Raw genomic sequence first — 24018 nt, forward strand, 5'->3', positions numbered from 1 at the left:
AGATTATCACTGGCGTCTGCAATGAAACTGTGCAGGTCTGGATGCAACTGGCCAGGTTTCCAGTTCCTGTCCGCTCCCCCTCCCATTTTATGAAGTATGAAGGAGAGAACTGTGCAATTGTGAATCCATTCCACACGTCTTTATAAAGATAGCAAGCTGCTTGCAACTGTACCCTGGCAGCATTACCTGATCGTGGTGATAACTGCATTTGCACCTAGTTCTAGAAACTGCCAGGATTGATTTTCTGCAAAATGGGTTTACTGCCTCTGAACATGGAGGTTCCATTTAGCCACCATGGATAGTAGGCACTGATAAACCTATCCTCGATGAATCTGTCTAAGCCCCTTTTAAAACCATACAGATTAACACGACATCATACTGGAGACCAAATAGTACATCATACTGGAGACCAAATCATATGAGGAAAGGTTGAAGGAGCTGGGTATGTTTAGCCTGAAGAGAAGAAGACTGAGAGGGGATATGATAACCATCTTCAAGTACTTGAAGGGCTGTCATATAGAGGAGGGTGCCGAGTTGTTTTCTGTTGCTCAAGAAGGTCGGACCAGAACCGACGGGTTGAAATTAAATCAAAAGAGTTTCTGTCTAGACATTAGGAAGAATTTTCTAACAGTTAGAGCGGTTCCTCAGTGGAACAGGCTTCCTCGGGAGATGGTAAGCTCTCCTTCCCTGGAGGTTTTTAAGAAGAGGTTAGATGGCCATCTGTCAGCAATGCTGATTGGAGGGCATCTTGGTAATCTTCTTGGCATGTAGTGGGGGTCACTGGGAGTGTGGGGGGGAGGCAGTTGTAAATTTCCTGCATTGTGCAGGGGGTTGGACTAGATGATCCTGTTGGTCACTTCCAACTTTATGATTCCATGATTCTAATAGGTTGACTTTGCTCTAACCTTGCTTCTTCTAAGCAACACGGCTTACATGGGGCAGAATGTGGTGGGCAGATATAGTCTGTGTCTCCACTAGTAGTTTAACAGAAAACAATACAGATGCTAACCTATAGCAAGCATACTCTGTGGAAAAAATACATATTCACACATACACATACAATTTGTAATGAGGACAGACCATGACTTTTGCATAACATTCTAAAGCTTCCCAAATTGGATTGGATGGTATCATGCAAAATCATGCAAATCAAAAAGAAAAGCGAACCGAGCACCTGGTAAGAATTGAGAACTTGCTTCTTGTAATTTCTCTGTCCTTCATTCCAAGCCTTGTTATCCTCACTTACTAACTCCACAACAGGGAACACATTTACCAGAAAGGACATCCCACTGATTTCAGTGAGACAGATAACTGTATAATCGTAGATGTGTGATCACTTTGGGCCCAGGGATATTTCTCCTTTACACGGAACTGTTGCCTCTTTTGAACCTTGGGAGGACAGATTATTATCAGGCAATACACACACTTTTAAAATTGTCGTCTTCAATATGGTACCCTAGTATTCTAAAACACTGCCAGTGGACAGCCTTCTGCCCTATCACAATAACTAATGTCGACCCCAAAAGACCTTCTTAATAATATCATTCCTGAGCAGCAAGAACATGTGAAAGAGAAGCATTCCTAGCAGATGCCTGCAACTGTAGGGATTTGGGAAATCATATGGATTAGTGATGGTTCTGTAGCTGGGACTTAAATCCAACACATAACCCTGATTGAAACATGACTCCTGAGGGACAAGAACATGTGGCACTGCATGGGTACACGTGGCACTGCATGTACCCAGCATCTGGCTTCAAAATGGTTGCCTTGCCTGTGCGTGCAATATTAGCACACAAAGATCCGTAGTGCAGGTGGATACAGCATGAGCATTCTGTCACTGAATGTGGAAGTGAAGCAACCCAATTTAAATCTGGGCACTTTCACACATGCCAGACAATGCACTTTCAATCCACTTTCAATGCACTTTGCAGCTGGATTTTACTGAGTGAAATGGCAAAATCCACTTGCAAACAATAGCTAAAGTGCATTGAAAGTGGGTTGAAAGTGCATTATTTGGTATGTGTAAAAGTGCCCTATGACTATCTTCCTGGCTAAATTCTTTTTGCCTGCCCAACATGATGTTGAAAACAGGCCATAGGTCACATGTTTCAAGGAGATTCAGCTGTGGGGATAACAGGAAAGTTAACAATCGGATTTTGAAACAGGCTGAACCTTAGGTAATAGAGATGGAACCAATTGTTCAATATTCGAAGAAAGGGGCTTCTTAAATTGTATGATGGTTTTGAAAAGACTAATCTTCCTTGATGAAATATAAGGAGCATTTGGATCTGGTGTGCATGTGTCCACATGATCTGACCTTTTCCCCATGATGCTGGAATAGTCCTCCAGTGGCACGCCCTCCTGAAACTTCCAAGGTTGCATTGTCTTATCACACTAGCTCGCATCTTCTTCCTACGCCCTGTGAGAAAGAAGGGACTGGTAGGTTGCTCCTTTTACGAATCTGGTGGTCTGCTGGCCTTCCTACTGTTCACAATTATGAAGTAATCAGAGACCTGCTGCTCAGCAATGCTCACCTTTTGTTCTTCTCCTCTGTTTTCATTCCTTTCGAACACGGGTGTTTCAGACAGCTGCTGTGCATCCCCAGGCACCTACATAAAAAAGACAAGTTTGAAATTCACCCAGGAGCATGAACAATTCGCAACATACGAACACACACACACACAGGGAGAGAAAAAGAGAGAGAGAGAGGAGTTTTATTTTTGTGTGTTTTTTTTCCATTTTTGAAAGCTTTGTTGTCTTTATCATTCTTATGACACCTGTTTGTTTTCTTTTCCAATGGCAAAATGGAGGGGCCGTGGCTCAGTGGTAGAGCATCTGCTTGGCATGCAGAAGGTCCCCGGTTTAATCCCCCGGCATCTCCAGTTAAAGGGACTAGGCAAGCAGGTGATGTGAAAGACCTCTACCTGAGACCCTGGAGAGCCGCTGCCGGTCTGAGCAGACAATACTGACTTTGATGGACAGCTTCATGTGTTCATGTGTTGGCAATCCTTTTACAACTACAATGCCTATCCCCATCCCACTGGGATAAAATTGACAGGGACTGTATTCCCATCCCACTGGGATAAAATTGACAGGGACTGTACACCCCACCCAAGCAATACACCCTTGTAGATTTTTTAAAAGAGACAAGAAAAGGCCCTTGTTTTGTGTGGGCAATTCACCATCTTACTTCCAGAATAACCACAAGGAAATGTGATGATACTGGCACATTATGCCCGACATGTGTCAGGTCACAGGCGTGTGACTGGACTTGCAGTTGGCCAGTGGAAAGGGGGACAGAGGAACCTTTTGCCCCTTTTCTCTGGCTTGACACTCCATTGGTGAAAGCAGGGCAAGAAGGGAAACCAGAAGCTCTTTCTCCCTCTGCTTGTAGTGCTCCATCTCAGGACTGAGACAACAAGTGCTTTTGAAGGCTGTTCCCCCGATGTACATATGACTGTGAGTCCAGTCACACAGTTGTGAGCTGACATGTTGGGCATATCCTGTAGTTATATAAAATTTCCAGGTGGCATTCATTTAAATGATCTGAGAAATTATATTAAAGATATTACTAATTTCAGAATGTGCATCTCTAGCCATAAGCCCACTGTAAATGACCAGTGCTACCTAGGCTTACCAGGTCCCTCTTCTTCTTCGGCGGGAGGTTTTTGGAGTGGAGGTGGTGGTGGGGGGTGTCGCGCACTCCCAGAAGTGCTTCAGCATTTTCGGTTTACACCCGGAAATGCTGCATTGCAAAGGGCCCAGTTTGAGTGGTAAAGGCCTGTCGTGATGCGGCACTTCCGAGTGCAAAACGCACCACAAGGGGCCGTTTTCCACTCAAATGGCCCCTTGTGATGCGTTACACCCGGAAGTGCCGCATCGCAACAGGCCTTTACCACTCAAGCTGGGAGTTTGAGTGGAAACCGGCCCTTTGCAATGCAGCACTTCTGGATGTGAACCGGAGGTGACCTGTCCCTGCCTGCACAGATTGCCCGCCAACCCTCAGCTGGTCAGCGGGCGGCCAGGTGGATTGGCGGAGGTTTGCCCGCCACCACCTGGAACTTGGCAACCCTAGTGCTACCAGAATCTACTCCACATTACCGAGCATGGTGAAAACCAGGGTTTCTCAACCAGGGTTCCACAAGAAATCGCTAGGGGTTCTGCGAGAAATAGTGATGAAGGCTAATCATATGTAAATCATATGTAATCATATGTAGTCATTCCCTGAGACATGAATATTATTTCAAGGGTTCGCAAGGGTAAAAAGGTTGAGAAATGCTGGTGAAAACCTTCAGTCATTGTGTCTTCTTTCCACAGAGGCATGCTATAGCACTATGAACTTCTGATACATGCTCACCACAATACAATAGAAAGGAAGTACTTATAGGCAACCTATCAGAACTGGTTTCTGAAAGTACCCAACATTTTATAATGAAAATCAATTGCATTTGTAAGAATGCTTAGTGTCTTTTTTCACTTAGATTTCATGCAGGGGGCTACCACGACCTCAGCAGCCTCCGCAGGAGTACATTCATGGATTGTGGTTCATACAATCCACTTTCCCACACAATTTCTGTACCCTGGGATGGTTGGGAGGGCTCAAGCAGAGGCCTTTTGCTCATACAAGACAAACCAGCCCTAATTTTTACTGCAGACTCCTTAGGAATTCGTTACCTACCGTGTCACAACAGGAGCCAATTGAGTAGCCACAGAATATACTGATTTTGTTGCTCTGTTACTTAAGGCTTAGTACAACATTTTGTGTTTTATCTGTACTGCATGTTGAGCCTTTGTAAAGTCTACCCAGCATGGTCTCTAACTACATTCCGCAAAGCCTTTGACAAATATATAAAGTTTAATTCAATATTGCTGGTTTTCTGTTTTAGCATGGCAATAATTCCAGCTTTATAAATCTCTTTGTTTATCTGTGTGCACAGAGACAGAGGACCATGATGGATATGTCTTAATGCTATCTTCCTTGTTGCAAAGAGATTTTAATTTAATTTTGGGTTGTGTGGCATTTATTTTATCGGTTATGATTAAGCGAATTCTTCAAGGGACACCGGAAAGGTGATTGAAGGTGACCCACATAATCTCCTAGGAGGAAGATTTACATAGATGCCCTCTTCTACCCAGCTAAGATGTGAAATGCCATTGAATAAGATTAGGAGGAGGGTGTGGGCAGCTTCAGTGCTCCTTACTATTGGGAAGGGGGTTTTTTGTATCAAAAAAAGCAAAACAAAGGAGGGAAGCATAATATAATTTTGAAAAACAAGGATTAAAGGTTTCCCCCCGTTCAAGCTGTTTTCAGTGTACATATTAAGTTAACAACATGTGATTGTACTGAATGAGAACAGAGCCCGCATAGGAGGTGAGCTTGTTGCAAATAAATCCCTACAGTTTCTTGTAATAAATGCAGTTTTCATGTCATGGAGGTGCATGGCCATAAATAGTTTGAGGTTTCAAGTTGGTATAATAAGGGGAGATTGTTCCTTGACTTACTGTGGTGCGCAGATAGCCTCAGACACAGAACAAAAGAACCTCCCCAGCCCTGAGGCAGAAGAGCACCAAACAATATCTTGCTGCTTATCAACTTCTAATATGCGAATTGTCAAACTTTCAGCATGGAGCCGTTCACCTGTGGAGCTGGCAGTTTTATTTTCTCAAAGATTACTCGGGCTTTATGTAATTGGTAAGCGTAAATCTCACCAGTGCTTTAGTGCAAATAAAATAAAACTGATGAAGTTAGGGAGACAGTAACATATGTATGTTGCTGGCCTGATGCTTCACCAAAGAGACAAGATGAAAATAATGCCATGTAGCGGGAAAGCTTCCCTGGAATGCGGTATTTCACATGGAATATGTTTGGAGGGTTCAAGTTGGAATGCAGCTCAGTGAGGGGGAAGTATCTTCCCTACACTGGAAATATCAGGGGGCCACACAGAATTGAACCTTCCCCTAGACTAGGATTGGGAAATTTCTGGAGATTTGGGGGTGAATCCTGAGGAGGGAGGGATTTGGGGAGGGGAGGAACCTCAGCAGGGTAGGATGCCATAGAGTCCACCCTCCGAAGTAGGTGTTTTGTCCAAAGGAGCTGATCTCTGTTAACTGGAGATCAATTATAATGCTGGGAGATCTCTGGGCCCCACCTGGAGGTTGGTATCCATACCCTAGACAAGCTCTCTGTTTCTTCATACATGTACATTAACTCGTTCTTAGTCATGCACAAGCATGACTATAGATGGAAAGGCATTTAGACGAGCTAAAAGAAAAGCCCGACGATGTGAAGAAATTGGAACTGTAGTATGGAAATCTGGAAGCTTCTCTGGTGGAGGGAGCCCCAATACCAAACCTCACAACCGTGCTGGCCCAATCTAACTCCTTCAGCCTCTTCAAAATTGCCACTGATTGAGATGGGACAAGATTATTAGAGGGAGTAGAAATTGGAAGTCCCAGTACTTTTAATTTTTGTGCTAGAAGAGTCAGCCAAGTGTTGGGGGCTGGATCCTTGAGAATAAGATGGAGAAACCCCGCCTGGGATGGAAGGTTAGCGTCAGGCAACTTGAACCTAAGCTTAATTGCTCTCCTCCACGCACGTGCCTCAAGCGAGGGTTGGGCCAGGATAGCAGTAGTTTGGTCAGCCAGCCATCTGTTCGTTGAAATTGTTGTTCTTTATATTTTGTATTTCACACATACGTGCGCATACCCTGCTGCAGCTCGACATGATATAGTCCAGAAAAAGCTTTATCTCCTGATTGTGATGAAATTATAACCAGGACTTCAGGCCTGGAACAACATCTTCCTGTCCATTCTATCATGGTAAGAGTAGGATATGGGGATTTAGGATTAAACAGAGAATCTTCCATGGTCTCCAGTTGTGAGACAAACCTATCCACCTTGACTTTGCCCACCATCCCTGCACCAGCTGTGACATTCTCTGAATTACATTCAAATGTCGTTTGGCTGTGTGCTCCAAAGATCACATGAATCCAAAGATTCATGATCACAAAGGCCATTTATTCATGGAAGGTTTTGCATTGGATTTGTCACTCTATAGATGCACATTTCCCCCCCATCCGAATTCTCAAAACTCTGCATGGTGGCTTATTTTTCAGTTTTGAGAATATGGATGGGGGGAAAGTGCATCTAAAGAGTGGCAAATCCAATGCCAAACCTTCCATGAATAAATGGCCAAAGACTCTTTTAAAAGCCAGTCTGGGGTCAAAAAGATGTGACATACCTGCACAATTATTGAAAGTATGCCCTGTACTATTTAAATACACGTAACGTGCTCAGTAATGTATAGCTTTAGCACACCAACAGCACAGCCATTGTTGGATGTACAATGATTGTTGACTTATTAATGCTACATGAGAAATGGGCTAACCTTCACAGAAAGTGAATTTAATCATGATGGGACTTGCATTTCTGTGGGTGAGTGGTTTATCTATGGCCTGCCTGACATCTGCCCCCATCCTCCCTTTGAGGCATGCTGCCTGGGACTGGAGATGTTAAACTTGCCCATTGGTTCTTTGAGCTTCAAGCTTTGGCAGCTCCTGTTTTTGCAAAGTACAGTGCACAGGGGCTCAACACCAAAGGGACTGGGTAGCATTTGGGATGATGATTATACATCTGTGAGCAAGCAGCCTCTCTCTGCTCCGAGAGAAAAGAAAACATATTCATCTCTGACCACGAAAAAACATTTTACTAAAATACAAAAACTGATGGAAACATCATTTTTATAGTAACACCACAGACACCCAGTATGAAAGGGGAAAATATTTTTGGGACCAATGCAATCGCTCTCCATCAACAGATAAAGCTGGATGTCATCAGCGTTCTGGTGACAACCCAGCCCAAAACTCCTGACAAGCTGGGCAAGGGGGCGCATAGAGATGTTAATCAACATGGGAGAGAAGATCACACCCTGTGGCATCCCGCACACCAGAGGGTGTCACTGCGATACCACCTCCCCAAGCTCCACCCTCTGTCCCTGATCCTGAAGGAAGGAGCACAGTCATTGACGGGCTGTGCCCCAAATCCCAATGTCAGCAAGACAGTGGTCTAAGAGATCATGACTGACCATGTCGAAGGCTGCTGATAAATCTAACAGTATCAGCAGCCCCGACCTGCCTCGATCCAGCTGTCGATGGAGATTGTCTGTGAGGGTGACCAGAGAAATCTCTGACCCATGGCCAGGGCAGAAACTTGTATGAAATAGGTCCAAAGCCGATGTGTCATCCAGGAAACCCTGCAAAATAATAATAATAATAACAACAATGCTTTTGAGCAATCAAACACTCATTCTGATGCCACCATCCAGATTTCCCCAAGTCTAAGGATTCATGGCTTTCTCAAATCTGGAAAGGTTGCTTACCACCTTAGCCTGTAGAGCGCCAACTCCTAATTCCACCTATAGATCTCTAGCTCCTCCAACCTCACCCTCCTGCCTAAAGATGGTAAAAAGAGAGACCAGGTCCCTGGGACTGGGAAATGAAAGGCTGCTTACCACCTTGGCCTGCAGATGACCAGCTTTTCTACATTTCTGTCTCCGTATTTTTGATCGTGTAATATTTTCCCCCCAAGTTCAATTACTGCCTGAGAGATTTTTTGCAGTTATGGAAAGAAACGTCTGAGGTGTGAGTGATGTAGGAGTGCCAACAACCTGGAGGGAAAAAAATGCTTTGCACCTTTAACAGAGGCTTCATATGTGGGAATATGCCACTGAAGCTTTTCATGGCACAGAGGTAAATAATATCTTCTGATCAGTAACATCCCATAAAGCCTCTGTTAAAGGGGCAGGGCCCTGACCTGGATGGCCCAGGCTAGCCTGATCTTGTCAGATCTCAGAAGCTAAGGAGTGTTGGCCCTGGTTAAGACTTGGATGGAGAACCACCAAGGAATACCAGCATTGCTATGCAGAGGAAGGCAATAGCACACCACCTCTGTCAGTCTCTTGCCTTGAAAACCCTATTGGGTTGCATAAATCAGCTGTGACTTGACAGTCCTTTACACACAAAGGGGCAGGACATTTCTCTCTCTCTCCAGGTTATTGGCAAACCTAAAGAGATGTAAGGAAGGGTCTGGGTGCCTGTTTGAGTTGCCTGATATAGGGATGTGATTAATGGATGTCTTGATGTCTTGGGATTTAGGGTGGTGATACTGTGATTTCAGATTGTTTATGGGTCTGGTGATCCAGGAGAAAGGCGGCATATAAATATTTGAAATAAAGGGCCAGGAATAATCCATGGTGGCAGGGCAGTTGTGGATTCTCAGCTGTTGACTAAAGATGCTGCCAAGTCTTTGAATATTTAGATGGCAATGAGCTGCTTCAGCATCCTGAATCACTCCAAGACAATCAAAAGGAACAACTGAAAGCAAAGTTCCACAGGCAGGTAAAATATTTAAGAGCTGCAGTGGTGGTGTGTGGAGGGGATGATCTGCAGACGTCGACAGCCCTGCAAAGCAAAACAGCTTCCTGTACACACACACACACACACACACACACACACAAAACCCACTCAAAATCACCTTTTACTCCTTCAATGCAGGAAAGAGGGTATAAAATAAGCAAGTGGAAATCTATATGGCGCTAAACAATGAAAACTCAGAGAATTCTTGCCGCTCTGTTTTGATTCTTTTCCTAACAATAATTACAATCTCAATCTTGATTAAAAACAGGCATAGACCAGCACAGCTCTTCACAATTTACCATTACAATAACCACACGTTGCATAGAATAGCCATGACAAAATTAGCCATTTTTAACTTCCTCAGTAACATCAAACAAGTTAGCCAGCAGTGGCATTCTGTAAAGAGAGAGGAGATGCCAAACCAAGAAGAAGAAGAAGAGGAGTTGGTTTTTACATGCCGACTTCCTCTACCACTTAAGGGAGACTCAAACCGGCTTACAATCACCTTCCCTTCCCCTCCCCACAACAGACATCCTGTGAGGTAGGTGGGGCTGAGAGAGCTCTAACAGAGTTGTAACTTGCCCAGGGTCACCAGGCAGGCTTCGTGTGTAGGAGTGGGAAAACAAATCCAGTTCACCAGATTAGCCTCCGCCGCTCATGTGGAGGAGTGGGGAATCAAACCTGGTTCTCTAGATCAGACTCCACCGCTCCAAACCGCCGCTCTTAACCACTACCCCATGCTGCATTGGGTGTCTTTGTTACAGCTGATGTCCCTTCACTTTCCCTCAGCACCCTGCCCAGCTGCTTGGGTCCCTTTTATTTTGCAAGGTGGCAGAAATTATGGATGCCACATTCTAAATGGAACACACAGCCGGGACTTTACCCTGTATCTCTTACAATAGCTATAGCCCAGTGAGAGGCAAAGACTGAAGGGTCACTTCACAACATTACAAAGCAACAAACATGGACTCTCAACAAGGAGGTCCACATTGTCTGGGAAGTACACCCTTTGATGCTCAGGTATTATTTATTAATTATATTTTGGACTGCTTTTTTCAGCGCAGGCTTCTGAGTTAATATTTATAAGAATATCAATGTGGCAAGAAAAGGAAATACTCTTAACGTTATACATCAGTGCTATTTGATGCCAGATAGATTAAGGAAAATGTCTCCTATTTCTGATAAATGCTGGAGATGTAAAAATATTCTGGTGCTTTCATTCTTGTTTGGTGGTATTGCCCAGTAATAAGAAAATTTGGGTGCAAGGTATTTATAGCAGTAAATAGGGTTATGCATATCAATAAATCTGAACCAAAAATAAACCCAAAATTGGCCATTTTGGCAATATTCAGGTTTGGTATTACCGAATACCAAAACCTGGGAATACAGCCAAAGCCAGACAGGCTTTTTTCGGCTTCGGCTTTCCCCAGGCTTTTCCCTATGGGAATTATTTAATGAGCTCTGGGGAAGGCATTTTTGGAGGCAGACTTCCCAAATGTTCAGGGTAGCTTCAAGGGACTCTCCTTGCATGAACCCCAAAGTTTGGTGAAGATTGAGTCAGGGGGTCTTATTTTAGGGGGTCTGGAAGGGGTCGCCCCCCTCTTCCATAGAGAAGCATTGTAAACTTTACCATACTTCTCTACGGAGAAGGGGGTGACTCTTCCAGACCCCATAAAATCAGACCACTTGTTCCAAACTTTACCAAACTTTGGGGTTATTGCAAGAAGAGTTCCTTGAAGCTATGCTGAGAATTTGGTGACTCTACCTCAAAAAATGCCCCCCCCCCCCGGGAGAATTTTAAAAAGACTTACTTTTCACAGTTTGTAATGGCCGCTTCCTCTCCGAAGAGTCGTGGGAAAACTCAGTTTCCCATGAATGCTTGCAATGGGCCTGTGCAAATGTTGCACACCTGGAAGATGTGCAACACTGAAAGGGTGCAATCCAGACCAAGAAAGAGAATGAGAGGAAAGGAGTACGCTCAGAGAGCAATAAAATTGTGGACTTCATTGCCAGTGGCTATAGAGACGGCCACTTGCATGGATGGCTTTAAAAAGAGATTAGAAACGTTTATGGAAGATAAGCCTGTCAATGGCAACTAGACAAGATGACTAGAGGGAAACCTCTAAATGCCAGTGCTAGGAGGCAACACCAAGGGGAGGATGTGGCCTTGGCCCTTGTTTCCAACTCCAGCTGGGAAAATATCTGGAGATTTGGGGGTGAAGACTGAGGGCAGGTGGAATTTGAGGAGAGGAGGAGCTCAGCAGGGATGAGACGCCATACAGCCCTTTCTCTGCAGCTGTCCTTTTCTCCAGGGGAACTGATCTCTGTAGTCTGGAGATCAGTTATAATTCTGGGAGAATTCCAGGCCAACTATTTTGTTGGCCCCCCAGGGCAACCAGTTGTCCACTGTGTGAAAGAGGATGTTAAACTAGATAGACCATTGGTCTAATCCGGCAGGGCTCCTCTTAGATGTTTATGAAATTTTCTTTTTCAAGCCCCTTTGAAACGAAATGACAGATTCACAAGATCCCCTTGGCTTCCATTTGTTTTAATGGTGCTTGCTCAGGAGCCCTTCCTGGTGGATTGTGCCCAAAATGTTTGCTTGTTACATGCTGTTAGCTAAAAAACTTTCTTCTACATTTATGCAGCCGTTGTCATTTCTCTAGAAGGTTATATACGATGAGCACTGAATGTCTTCTAGTTCTGCTTCTTTTCCTCTTTGTACCGGCTGCAGAGATTCATTCTGTCACAAGTGAAGCACATGCAGATGACAAACTACTGAATAAACACTTTAAAAAGCAGGTTCTGGGGCTTTAGTTCATACATATAAAATAGATGCTCGAAAGCAAGAATTCTCTATGATTCTTGCTGATGTCAGGAGATGGCAGAAATGACACTGATTCATATGAAACTGACCAAACTGGGTTAGCCAATGAAGAACACATGAAGCTGCCTTGCATTGAATCATACGAGGGTTGCCAGGTTCCCCATGTCTATTGGCATGGGGGGTAGGGTTGCCAGATCCAGGCTGAGAAACTCCTAGAAATTTGGGGATAGAGCCTGGGGAGGACAGAGACCTCAGTGGGGGACAATGCCATAGAGTCCACCCTCCAAAGCATCCATTTTCTCCAGAGGAACTGACCTCTGTAGTCTGGAGATGAGGAGGTGTAATTCCAGGGGATCCCCAGGTCCCACCTGGAGGCTGGCATTCCTAAATCAGACCCTTGGTCCATCATAGTCAGACTGGCAGTGAGGAGGTTGTGCACTGTGGTGTGTAACCTGGTGAGGCGAAGCTTCCTCTTTTCTGCTTTGGCCCTCTTCTCTTATCTTCTCCCCCACCCATCGCTTGTCTCCTCCCACCTGGCCTTTATACCTCAATGCTTTCTCTGACTTGCAGCCCAGCTCTTCCCAGGTGGCTTTCTTGAGGCTCTTAAAGCTTCCAGCACCCCCACAGCCATGCCCCCAGGATGGCCCTGAAGCAACAGCCCAAGCATGGGCAGCTCCCATGATGCTGAGGCCATGTCACAAATGCCTTCCCTCCCCCCAGCCACTGCTACTGGAACCAGCCACCTTCCACCCACACCTGTCAACCAGCTGATTGCCAGATCAGGCCAGGGTTGGCAGTCACTGATGGATTCCCATGGCCTCTCTGGTGTCTTGATGGCAATCAGCTCCCAGGTAAAGCCAGCCATTTGGTGCTGCCTCTGCAGGGATGCCACACGCAATCAATCCTTTCCTGCTTCACGCAAGATCTTTGGTCATTATGAACCCAATGTTCATAGCCAGAACATTATATATACTTCTGGACCCAACACTTTTGATTTCACTGGATTTCACTGGTACTGATTTCACTCTAGAGACAGTGAATATTTGTATCCCATCGTCTTACTTCAACTATCACACTTTTAGGTGCTTTCTCAGTGGATCAGGTGAGATACCCAAGTGTCACACCCATGTCCACAGAGCCTCAGACTCCCAGTATCTACTTCCATACTGGACTTGTGAGGACCCACATAGTCTCCTCACAGGCCCGTCCTCTAGTAGCTCTTCTTCCAGTTCCAACTCTCTCTGACCACCTTGTGGAGCCACATCCTCAGACAGGCGTGCCTCCCACCTTCATCATTCTCATGCCCCTGGTAAGTATTGGCGATTTCCCCAGCTTCCTCTTGCCTGGCTGCCTCTTCTTCCAGGGGCTTTCCTCTGCCTTCCACTTCCCTCATTGAGTTGGCATCCAGCTGTTGTTCCCCAATGTGGTGTAGTAGTTAAGAGTGGTGGTTTGGAGCTGTGGACACTAATCTGGAGAACTGGGTTTGATTCCCCACTCCTCCACATGAGCCGCGGAGGCTAATCTGGTGAACCGGGTTGGTTTCCCCACTCCTACACATGAACCTCTGCCATCCACTTCCCTCATTGAGTTGGCATCCATCTGTCCTTCCCCAACGTGGTGTAGTAGTTAAGAGTGGTGGTTTGGAGTGGTGGACTCTAATCTGGAGAACTGGGTTTGATTCCCCACTCCTCCACATAAGGGGCAGATGCTAATCTGGTGAACCAGGTTGGCTTCCCCACCCCTACACATGAAGCTAGCTGGGTGACCTTGGGCTAGTCACAGCTCTCTGAACTCTCTCAGCCCCACTTACCTCACAAGGTGTCTGTTGTGGGGAGGGGAAGGGAAGGTGATTGTAAGCCAGTTTGATTCTCCTTAAAAGGTAGAGGAAGTCGGCATATAAAAACCAACTCTTCTCCGTCTTCTCCTTCTCCCCCTTCCTGGATTGGAGCAAATCCTCCTTTTGAGTGCATGGGCCATGAGGGTATGCCCCGACCACCAGATGGTGTCATTGTGCCACTTGTTGCCAGGCCATGTTTGTATTTGGCCAAGCCAGTCAGAGCACCCCACCTCCTGGCTTCACACAAAGTAACAAATAATTTTGAATGACAGCATGTGGCTCTAATATACTGGTCCTACACCAAACATTCCAGGGATTTGATCCATTAGTCAAAATATCTTCATACCCTTGTGTGGGATGTGACTGATGCCAATCTGATTATACCACTTTTAGGTGGCTATGACAGATTCTCTCTGATTCTTCTTCCTTAATCATCTCTTACCTTGTCCTTTTTTTTCAATTAAAATGTATTTTTAACTAATTCCAAGTTTTCCTGCAGCTGTAGTTCACACTAGCTCTTCATGGAATGTTTCCATATTAACAATCTGTGGTAAACTGACCAGATGCCATCCCTTAATCCTTAATCCTCTCTGGTCTGTTCTGGGAACTGTGAAATCTTCCACTTTGGCTTGTTATGGAAGTATCTCTCTAGAATAATTTGGAACAAGACAATTCAAAAATATATATTTAGTAGTTACAAAATGAAAGGGAGGTCACTTCTTATATAGTAGTCTGTTTAAATTTAGTCTATTTACATTTCTTGTGCTATACATGGTTTGTGCGAAAATTTCCATATGTATATAAGTTGTTATTATCACCAAAGTCCCAAGTGGTCATTTTCTGCCTCTGCAAGGGCTGTTTTGTTGGTGCAGTGGGGAGCAATTTTTACTGATTCCTCCTGTCCCATATTAGATGCCACACTGTGCCCAGAGCTATTCCTGGGGTCCCCTGAACCCCAGTGGGAGCATGGTGGGGAGAATATTGTGAGGTGCAATGAGAAGGGAGAGGAGGGAAAGCATATTTCCACAAGCACGGTCTCTCTGTTGGAACCAATATCTCTGCCCCATGTTGATATCATATCAAACCAAGATTATCGTTTAAAATGGAAGGAAAACCCTACCCCAATAGTGATGTGTAAAGTTATGCCATGTTGCTTAAGGACTGTCTTCTCTCACACGAGCTTGCCCATCCACTCGGGTCATCTTCGGTGGCCCTGCTTCAGGTGCCCCCACCATCTGAGGCTAGCTGGGTGGCAACCCAAGAAAGGACTTTCCCAGCTGCGGCGCCAAAACTTTGGAACTAGGGGTGTGCATTCGGCTAAAGCTGAACCAAAAAAAACACAAAAAATACTTTTTTGGTTTTTGGGGGGAGAGTTTACGGGTAAAAAACGGTGGCAATAAAAGGGAGCTGAAAAAGGGGTTCCCGAATAATGCTGAATTTATTTGGCATTATTTGGGGTCATTCTGCCCAGTCGCCATTTTTTTTTTTTACCCCCTCCCTCACTAACCGGCTGACTTGGAGGGGATGAAAAACTGAAGGCTGGGCTCGCTGGGACCGAGTGCAGCCTTCAGTTCTTCCCTGCCCTGACCGAACTCCACGTGGAGATCAGCTGGGGGGTGCAGAACTGAGGACTGGGCTCACTCCGAGCCCGTCCTTCAGCTCTGCCCTCCATATTTTTCGGGTTTATTAACCTGAACATTTCGGATTTTTCAGGGAAAGCTAAAGTATTCGGCTTTTTTTTTTGATTTTTCAAAAAAGTCTGGGTCTATTAAACCCAAACCTAAAAAATACTGAAAAAAATAGTGTACACCCCTATTTGGAAATACCTCCCCATGAAGATTTGTCTTTCTCCCTCTATTGTTGTGTTCTGCCAAGAATTTTCAAGGGGGGGTTGGCATATCCCCAATCATTGTTATTGGCCCTCCTCCCTGATTTTTTGTTTTGTTTTCTTTTGTTATGTGTGCTTTATACCTTTGTATTTAATTATTTTATATATACTTTATTTTCAATGTTGTTTTAATGTTGAAATGTTTTGATTTTGTTTGATATTCACCACATTGGGGGTCCTATTTGGATAGAGTCTGAGCTCTCTTTCAGTGTTCAGTCTTCTGTTACATAAGAGGCACCTCTCCATGGGGATTTGTTACCAAGGAGGCCCCACACTTGTAGTCCTGTGCCCCAGGCACATTGGATGAGGAAAAATGGTCATCCCATTTTGAAGTACATACTCTACTATTAAAACATTTCAATATTTTCCATACACTTCAGGGGAAATACTATGACAACCCAGCCCTAGAGAGCCTCAGGGCACTGTGGTCAACTGCTTGTCTTGGATGCCTAGTAATTATTTTAACTCCACCTGGCTGATGCCTGTGAATTCTGGTCTCCCCTCCCAGAGACTGAAACTAATCTATTTCACCCCAAATGAAAGCAGGTATCCTGATTCACCTAGGAAAGAACGACATTAAGTCATTCCATTCCCAAACAAGTCCTTCATCTGCTTGTTTAAATTCAGTCAAGCTCCTCACGCCCAGCCAGCCTCTCAGCATCCCCCTTGTAGCTCTGTCAAAAACTGGATTTTTCCAGTCCCAATTTAAAACCACAACAGAAATTCTTAGAGTTTCAGGTTGCAGTTCCCCCATTGGCTTAATTTCAGAGGGAAAATGGGGACTTATCCTGGAGATTTGGGAGAGGAGGCTGAGGAGAGTGGGGTTTGGGGAGGGATCTCAGATGAGTATAATGCTATAGAATCCACCTTCCAAAGCAGCCATTTTCTCCAGGGAAACTGATTGATGTAGTCTGGAGATCAATTGTAATTCTGAAAGATCTCCAGACCCCTACCGGGGCAAACATAAAGTCAGGTGGTTTTTCACGGACAATTTAGAGGCTCATGCTATCTGGCAAACATTATTTTGTTTCACCAAACCTATGCTATTCTTTCTGGGTGTGCCACCCACTTTCCCACTGAGACTTCCTACACACTGGCAGCTTTCCGGGTTTGGCAATGCAGAAAAACCATTTTCTGTCTCCATGCATTTAAAAAAGAAGACAATTTTGTTATCAAGAGCTAAACCTGCTGTTGCTTGGGTACTTTTAAAGTGTTTCCAAAGCCTTAAAATACCTGTGTCTCATACTGCCCATGTGGTTTGAGCAGTTGAAGAGTTTTATAGCCTTTGGATTTGTAGTGCCCAAGGACAGAGCTGGGCCATAATCCAACAAATTTATCTCATTTTATCATAGGCTAGACTTCCTTCCAGTTTTAATAGAAAAATAGTGGCAGCCCACTCAGGCCTAAGACAGCCTCAATTTACTTATTCCAGCCCTTTTGTAAGTAATTAATCACGCCCACAGTCAAAAGTCTGAAGGAAGGAATGGAGTTACTTCCCAAGATTCCATGGACCTCATGAGAAATAGAACTGATGGAAGAGAAAGACTGTGATTATTTTTATGTCTCACTGTTTTTCCCCATTGTGGAAAGATATCACAAGATTTTAGATCACTAACACGGCTGTGTAATATGTGAGGTTTTTCTTAGTGTGTTAATTGATTCTATATTTATTCCAGCTTGACGTACAAAGAATACTTTGCCCTCCCTGGACTTAGAGCCCAACGTTATCCTAAAGGAGGCACTGGCTTAATAAACATATTTTGCTAAATGCCCTGTGTAGCAACAATGCAGGAATCTACAGCCACTGGAGATCTATAGAAAAATGGACGAATTAAACATAATGCAAATGAGTCTGCCCCGTAAATCATTGCATCTTTTGTATTGCTGTACATTTTCTTTTTCATATGGCTGTTATCCTTTTTTTGGACCAAAATGAGTTTTCATTTTGTGTGTGTGTGTGTGTGTGTGTGTGTGTACGCGCCTGCGCATGTGTATTTAAATTTGATCTTATTTAAATGAACCCCTTAGCAGGTTGGCTGAGTTTTCGAAAGCCAAGCCCAGCCTGCAGATGTCTGCCTGTTCAGCCACATGGCAGAACCAGGCTTTGGGAATCCCTGGAGTCTAACGCAGGACCAGGAACTTCTTGGTGCTGGTTCCAAAAAATCCATATCCCTTTCCAGTTCATTAGGAGCATCTATTGTCTGCCCTATTTATCTGCCATCACTGCTGTTTGTTAGCAAATGGAAAAAGAAATGCCAGGACTCCATTTCAAGCCTGCCCTCTGAATCCAGGAAAAGGGTTCCAGCCATTGAATGACAGATGGTCTTTGAATGATATACAGAACCTCTGCCCTTGGGCCTGCTTTGAAGGAGCTGTTTTGGATTGTTGCTCGTAAGAGTGGGAGGTTGTTGTGTGATGTGTGATTATTCCATAATAATTTTAATTATTTTGCCTGTTTTCAGACAATAGTCGCAGCCTTTTTTAATTTTTACACTCACTGACTTGTGACACAAGCATTTTTTTTTTTGTAAAGGCAGGGGGAGAGTGTTGTCTTTTATGTGAGAAAGGATTAAAAACCAAGTCCTGTATCCCTTCCCATTTTATAAATAATCCTTGTTCAAATAAATTGCTTCTGTCTGGGAAAGAGAGTTACAGGGCTTTCTCCTGGCATTTACAATGGAAAGTTAAAAATTAAAATTAAAAAGAACCTGGGAGGGGAGGTTATTGTGGGTCTTTTTTTATTTTGCATGTGCGTGTAAGATTGTCACAGTAGCAAGTCTCCGAAGAAGCTGCTCTTTAACTCTTCTTCCTCACTGCTGAGAATACGGCTCCGGGAGCCTCATTTACATGCATATGGGCATCTGATTGGATCTCTTCAAAGGTACAGTAGGAGTCAGTCAGATTGCATATGATGTGCATATAAATGAAGTTCCCCAAAGTGGAGCATGATGCTTCAGGAGACAGAGAAAATATGCTTGCTCTGGTTCATCCAAAGGTCCAACAGAAACTTGTGCTTATTTTTTTTTAACACACTTAGTGATAAGCAGAAAGGACATACTTAAAAAAAAATAAAGCCTGGCCTTCAGAATTTTAATTTTATATCTCATGCAAGTGATTGTCGAAAGCTCAGAACCTGAGTTAGTACCGCCTTGGCACTTCAAGACAAGACAACCTGATTTTCACATAGAGGTGTATTCTGCACACCCTGCCGCACGCATTGAGGATGCTAGCTTTAATTCCTTGACAGCACCATGCCATGTGCACGAGATAGCAATGCTGCTCTTTTGTGGGTAGCACCCAGATTCTGACAAACTGCGCAATCAGCACATATTATTTTATTGGTAGGATACGAGCGGCAATAAATCCTCGGCACAGAAGAAGCCATAAAGGCATTGCTATCTGGTTGCAGCTAACAAGAGCATGGGGCTTTTCATCGCTGCGCATTTTTTTAATTCCTGAAGTCCGAGGCAAGCTGGCAACTGGCATCTGGGAGCGGGCAAGGAAAACTGTCCGATCCAGCTCACTTCTGCCGCACCAGAAGCAGCAGGATTTGTACAATCACGTTCAGTCGCTTTCTGGAAGGCTGTTCGTTAGAGGTAGCGCATTGTTTTGCACTCAGAGAGTCTGTGTTCAGTCTCTCGCATCTCAGCTTACATGTATCTGAGGTAGCAGAGCTGGGGGGGAAAGATGTTGGAGAGCCTCTGTGAGAACAGAAAATAGTGGGCTAGGTGGAACAATAGTCGCAGTATGGGGTGAGTTTATCTGTTGTATTATTATGCGGTTCCACAGCTCCTACCACCATCTGCTTTATACTTAAGGCTCTACCCATATGTTATGTACTGATGAGCTCTCCATAGGCTTTTCCCCATTGTTTCGTATACCATAGTTTGTGGTTTTGAACTTTTCTCGGTATTGGGTGGGCAAGCACCCAGCTCCCAAAATATGGCAAGTTCTCGGATTCTTTTTTAATTTGGTGGCTATTTTTCCCATACATTGTACCAGGAAGCTAATGAGTTCAAGTGGAATTTTTCATTTATTATTTTACAAAACAAACAAACAAACCAAAATGCATCAGCTGTCTTGAAGGCTGATACCCCTTGGCTTTCCATGTCAGTTGAACACCATTTTCACCCATTGGTTGGGTTGAGACAAAGTCTTAAATTCCAAACTATCAACTAGAAGGGGAACACACTTACCCTGCAAGAAGCTGTCAGAGATTACAGAATATTTATAATTGCTTTGTCTGATCAACATATGTCATATAGACCTTAGGAACACAATAACCTGTGATCCCCAAAAAAGGTGGGTGGTACTTTGTTTCTACCATCCACACTAACTATAGATGGTTTTTTGATTGAACAGCCCAGAGAGGGGGCAACTAGCCTCCATGCAGAATCTTCAACAGAAGGGATGGGGGTTACAGTATGCGCACGTATGCGGCACCAGATTTTTCAAAGTCTAATGCTAAGAAGGAGGCGGCTCTAAATGTTAATTCCTTTATCCAGCACAGTCAGTGTTCAATGTTGCATATATATTTCTAAAATCTGCAGCTGCGTGGGGGAGAGAAGGGATTCCTATATTCAGCAGAACAGATAGATTAAAAGAAACTGCAGCAATTATGATGAGTATATTCTTAAAAACTGCAACTGTCTTGAAGCCGTTTCCAGTAGTTCAAAAAGCCTCTGACTATAGCGCAACTTCCCACCCCCCACAAAAAAAACTGAGCTTCCAACGTACCACATTTAAAATTAAACTTCAACATTTTCTACCTGCCAAGACCCGTATGTTTGGGTCTCCAGATCTTTCAGGAAACAACCAGCGATATTAACATTTAATGTCATTATTTATTTAAAGGCATAGAAAGGAGCACTCAGTGTGGCTGACAGCAGGATGCAGTGATATCTGACTTTTTGTTCTTGTTACACTAAAGAAATCAACTCAAAACAAGACAAACTGAGGTTTTTAATCTACTACATCCTCCCCCCCACACACATCTATCCTAGAACAGAAGTAAGGCATTTTTACTTCTCTTCTTTATGCTGTTGGTGAAGACATGACAACCCAACTGGCTCCTGTGCTAGATGAGGAAACTCCCAGCATGTTCTCAGTTGGTAGCAAGGACCTCCAGTGAGCCAGAAGAGCCCTCCACTTCAGTAGGCAAGTCAAAAGAGCAGGTGTCATAGCACCACCTAGGGACTGGGTGAGAACTAACGCTCTCAGTACTCCTTTGGAGATACTCTACTTTGGAACTCCAAAGTATACATAGGATTGCCAACCTCCAGGTACTAGCTGGAGATCTCCTGATCCAGCCTCCAGCCAAGAGAAATCAGTTCACCTGGAGAAAATAGCTGCTTTGGCAATTGGACTCTATGGCATTGAAGTCCCTCCCCTCCCCAAACCTCGCCCTCCTCAGGCTCCACCCCCAAAACCTCCCGCCGAAGGCGAAGAGGGACCCGGCAACCCTAGGTATACAGAATTCCTCTTAGCACGTCCCATTCACTCCCAAAAGCTAAAGAAACATGGTATCATTTGGGTTTTAATACTTCAGCCCTTATTTTCACCTTCTGAGAACACAAAGATAATTTCAGAAGAGTAGCCATGTCAGTCTGCTACAGCAAAAACAAACAAGAGTCTTGTGGCTCTCTTTAAAAAAAACCAACAAACTTTTATTCAAACATAAATTTTCATGCAGTAGATCTCACCTTTTCACATGCAGTGAGTGCAGACATTACTTACCATGCAGACATTTTATGTTTAAGGTATGAAAAACAAGTAACTGCCAGGATTAAGGGGACATGACATGCAAGAAACAAAGGGTGAAATTAGGGTTACCAATGTCCAGAGATCAGTTTTCCTGGAGGAAATGGCAGACTCAGAGGGAGGATCTTATGGCATCATATCCCTACTGAACTTTCTCCCCTCCTCATATTCCGCCCTCACCAGGGCACTGCCCCCAAATCTCCAGGAATTTCAAAAGATGGAGTTAGCAACCTTTGGTGAAATGCAATCATGTAAAATTCAAATCTAATCTCCACCCTTCCCATAAAGGTAAAGGTCCCCTGTGCAAGCACCTTATCATTACTGCCCCATGGGGTGAAGTCACATCCCAACGTTTACTAGGCAGACTTTTTTTATGGGGTGGTTTGCCAGTGCCTTCCCCAGTCATCTTCCCTTTACCCCCAGCAAGCTGGGTACTCATTTGACCAACCTTGGAAGGATGGAAGGCTGAGTCAACCTGGAGCCGGCTACCTGAAACCATCTTCCATTGGGATCGAACTCAGGTGGTGAGCAGAGCTTGGACTGCAGTACTGCAACTTACCACTCTGTGCCACGGGGCTCATCCCCCCTTCCCATACCTCCTATGTAAAATGTCTGCATGTAAACTGTAAGAACCCACTCACTGCATCTACTTAGGTTGCCAACTTCCAGGTACTAGCTGGAGATCTCCTGCTATTACAACTGATCTCCAGCTGATAGAGTTCAGTTCACCTGGAGAATCTGGCAGTTTGGCAGTATGACTCTATAGCATTGAAGTCCCTCCCCTCCCCAAACCCCGCCCTCCTCTGGCTCCACCCCAAAAACCTCCTGCTGGAGGCAAAGGGGGACCTGGCAACCCTAGCTCTACTACACAATACTTTATGCTGGGATAAATTTTTGTTGGTGTTTAAGCTGCCACAAGACCCCTTTTTATCAAGTACATGAAGGTCACACTGAGGGTAGCAGGAGCTTCAGGAAACAGGAAATAACATGACATCTTCATGATGAAGAGAAAAGTGGGAAGAAGTGTAACCACCTCTTTAAAAAGTCTCTTGCCTTGAAAACTCGATGGGATCACCTTACCTCGGCTGTGACTTGACAGCACTTTATGCACACACACATGTGACCAAATCATTGGTTGCAGGGCTTTTTTTAACCTATCAATTCAATTTGCCATGGCGTGTATGATTAAAGTATGTTGTCAAACCGCGCTCCTATCATGTAGGAACCAGCATGAAAAAGGGGTTCCACCTCCACAGCACAATCCCGTTAGGTCTTTAGCTAGCCTCTTTCATTTAGTGGGCTACCAAATTTCCAGGTGGAGCTCCAAAGAAATGAAAGGAAAATCAGTGATTTCTTGATAACGAACAGCAAATTCTATAATTCTGTCACCAAGTCCAATTTTCTAAGTGTGATTTACTGTCCGTATGGATTGTTGGCATCAGAAACATTCAAGTTGAATAAGAACAGTTATTTTTCGTCATTGTATTAATTCAGTTTTGTTATTGTTGTGCAGAAGGTTTTACCTGCTTCTAGTGAACACCCTTCTTAAATGAAAAACTTCCTTCTGACACACCTTCTCCCTTTCAAGCATCCTGCCATGATCACAGATTTATGCTAAGAGACAGAGGAAGGACTTCTCACTTAGTGGGAGTCATTCCCTGGGTTGGGAAAAACTGTATGCATTGGTTTGAATTATCAGGGACGAAACTGAGTGCTAATCGAGCCATGAATACAGAAAAGCAGTCTCCCAAGCTCAAATCAAGTCCCACCCCTTTAAATGCTGCTCTGTAATTGGCTTACTTCGCAGTGCTCCCCGTGAGAGAAGATTTCCTTCCCCCCCAAACCCAACTGCCACATAAAAAAGCATTTTAAGAACAAAAAACGGAGCTGCCTGAAAGAAGGGGGGGGTGAGAAATCCAAGCCTTGTTTTTAAAAAGCCTTTATTTTGCTCAGAAAGAGCTCCGAGGTAGCAGGAAGCACTTGAATCCCTGCCTCTTTACACACTGCTTTGTGATTGGCTGTGAGAGAAGCCAATCTTCTGTTTTCCCCTGTTTAACCATCAGCCTGATGCTTTGAGGAGGGGGTTGGAAAAGGGTGGGGCGTGATGGAGCGGGGAAGCTCAACCTGAGAACGGAGTATGCACGCTCTGTGACTCCAGAATGAGCCAGGATGAAAGGTTTAATTTGGGCCAGAAGAGGAATGGGAAAAGCTGGGTTTGTTTTGCATCGAAACAGAGTTGAGCTTCCAAGGAATGAGATGTCATGCATACTGAAAAATTTGATCCTTGCTGAAA

This window comes from Euleptes europaea, chromosome 10 (genome assembly GCF_029931775.1).
Source record: "Euleptes europaea isolate rEulEur1 chromosome 10, rEulEur1.hap1, whole genome shotgun sequence".
Taxonomy (NCBI): domain Eukaryota; kingdom Metazoa; phylum Chordata; class Lepidosauria; order Squamata; family Sphaerodactylidae; genus Euleptes; species Euleptes europaea.